Consider the following 2,500-nt stretch of genomic DNA (forward strand, 5'->3'; position numbering starts at 1 on the left):
GGTAATACGCCAATTTGTCCACTATTAGTAGATAAAATAATTTCTTTCACTTCCGAATCCCAAACAATTCGATTCGGGGTCAGTACACAAAGATTTAAGGTCATTTCTTCAATTTACTCTCCATTTCTAAGTTCCTAAGGTCGTAGCTTTCGCAGTAGCTTCATCGATGTTACCTACCAAATAAAAGGCCTGCTCAGGAAGGCCGTCTAATTCTCCAGAAAGGATCAATTTAAACCCTCTAATTGTTTCTGCTAGACCAACATATTTTCCTGGGGAACCGGTAAATACTTCTGCTACGAAAAAAGGTTGTGATAAGAAACGCTCAATTTTTCGTGCTCTTGCTACGGTTAAGCGATCGTCTTCGGATAATTCGTCCAACCCAAGGATAGCTATAATGTCTTGAAGTTCTTTGTAACGTTGTAAAGTTTCTTTAACCCTTTGCGCAGTTTCATAATGTTCTTCACCGACGATACGAGGTTGGAGCATAGTTGATGTTGAATCTAAAGGATCTACTGCTGGATAGATACCCTTGGCAGCTAATCCTCTTGATAGTACGGTAGTAGCATCTAAATGTGCAAATGTCGTGGCCGGAGCAGGATCGGTCAAATCGTCCGCAGGTACATAAACTGCTTGAATAGAAGTTATAGACCCCTCTTTGGTAGAAGTAATTCTTTCTTGTAAAGTACCCATTTCAGTACTAAGGGTGGGTTGATAACCCACAGCGGAAGGCATTCTACCCAATAAAGCGGATACTTCGGATCCTGCTTGGACAAAACGGAAGATATTGTCGATAAATAGAAGTACGTCTTGTTCATTAACATCTCGGAAATATTCCGCCATAGTTAGGGCGGTTAAACCTACTCTCATACGAGCTCCTGGCGGTTCATTCATCTGACCGTAGACTAGAGCTACTTTTGATTCTGCAATATTTTGTTCATTAATTACTCCAGATTCTTTCATTTCCATGTAAAGATCATTTCCTTCACGAGTACGTTCACCTACTCCGCCAAATACGGATACACCCCCATGAGCTTTGGCAATGTTGTTGATCAATTCCATAATGAGTACTGTTTTACCCACTCCAGCTCCTCCGAATAGTCCTATTTTTCCTCCACGACGATAAGGGGCTAAAAGGTCTACTACTTTAATTCCTGTTTCAAAAATAGATAATTTTGTATCTAACTGTATAAAGGCAGGCGCAGATCTATGAATAGGAGATGTTGTGCGAGTATCTACAGGACCTAAATTATCAACCGGCTCTCCAAGCACGTTGAAAATTCGTCCTAGAGTCGCTCCGCCGACTGGAACACTTAGAGGAGCTCCGGTGTCAATCACTTCCATTCCTCTCTTTAGACCCTCTGTAGCACTCATAGCTACAGCTCTAACTCGATTATTTCCTAATAATTGCTGTACTTCACAAGTCACATTAATTTGTTGACCAACAGCATCTCGACCCCTAACTACCAGAGCGTTGTAAATATTAGGCATCTTGCCCGGTGGAAAAGCTACATCCAGTACCGGACCAATGATTTGAGCGATACGCCCCAAGTTTTTTTTTTCAAGTGCAGGAGCCCCAGGACCAGAAGTAGTAGGATTTATTCTCATAATAAAATATGTCGAAATTTTTTGCGAAAATTACTGAAATCAAAAATAAATGTTCGATAGCAAAACAAGTTAAGTTGATCGGTTAATTCAATAAGAAATAGGCCTTAGCGCTCGATTTCGTTGGTACCATCCAACTGAATCCAATTCAATTGTTTACTTATTCAATTTCAGTGAATTGAAAAATTCAACCAAAACCCATTTTCAAAACATCAAGTGTATGAATAAAAATTTTGATAAAGTCTTTTATTTGCCTATCATTATAGACAATACCTTCCATATTATCTATGGAATTCGAATCCGAACCCTATAAATTACGATTTCTTTTTTCTATCTCATTGGTCCTTATTTACGATATCAGCATATCGATTTACGCTTAGCCTATTATTTTTAGCCTAGTATTTTTCATGTTTATGGACGAATTCTGCATATTTTTATATTTAGGATTTACATATACAACATATATCACTGTCAAGAGCGAATTTCTTATTATTTAGATATTTCGATTCAAAAAAGTAAGATATTAGAAACTTGAAAAACAAAGATTGGGTTGCGCCATACATATGAAAGAGTATACAATAATGATGTATTTGGCGAATCAAATACCACGGTCTAATAACGAACCGTTCTGATTAGTTGATAATATTAGTTGATAGTTTTGTGAAAGATTCCTGTGAAAGGTTTCATTAACTTCATAATTTATGTCGAGTAGACCTTGTTCTTGTGAGAATTATTAATTGATTAGTTGTAGGGAGGGACTTATGTCACCACAAACAGAGACTAAAGCAAGTGTTGGATTCAAAGCTGGTGTTAAAGATTATAAATTGACTTATTATACTCCTGACTATGAAACCAAAGATACTGATATTTTGGCAGCATTTCGAGTAACTCCTCAACC

Source organism: Pyrus communis, unplaced genomic scaffold (genome assembly GCF_041283825.1).
Source record: "Pyrus communis isolate YQ-2024b unplaced genomic scaffold, ASM4128382v1 ptg000031l, whole genome shotgun sequence".
NCBI lineage: Eukaryota > Viridiplantae > Streptophyta > Magnoliopsida > Rosales > Rosaceae > Pyrus > Pyrus communis.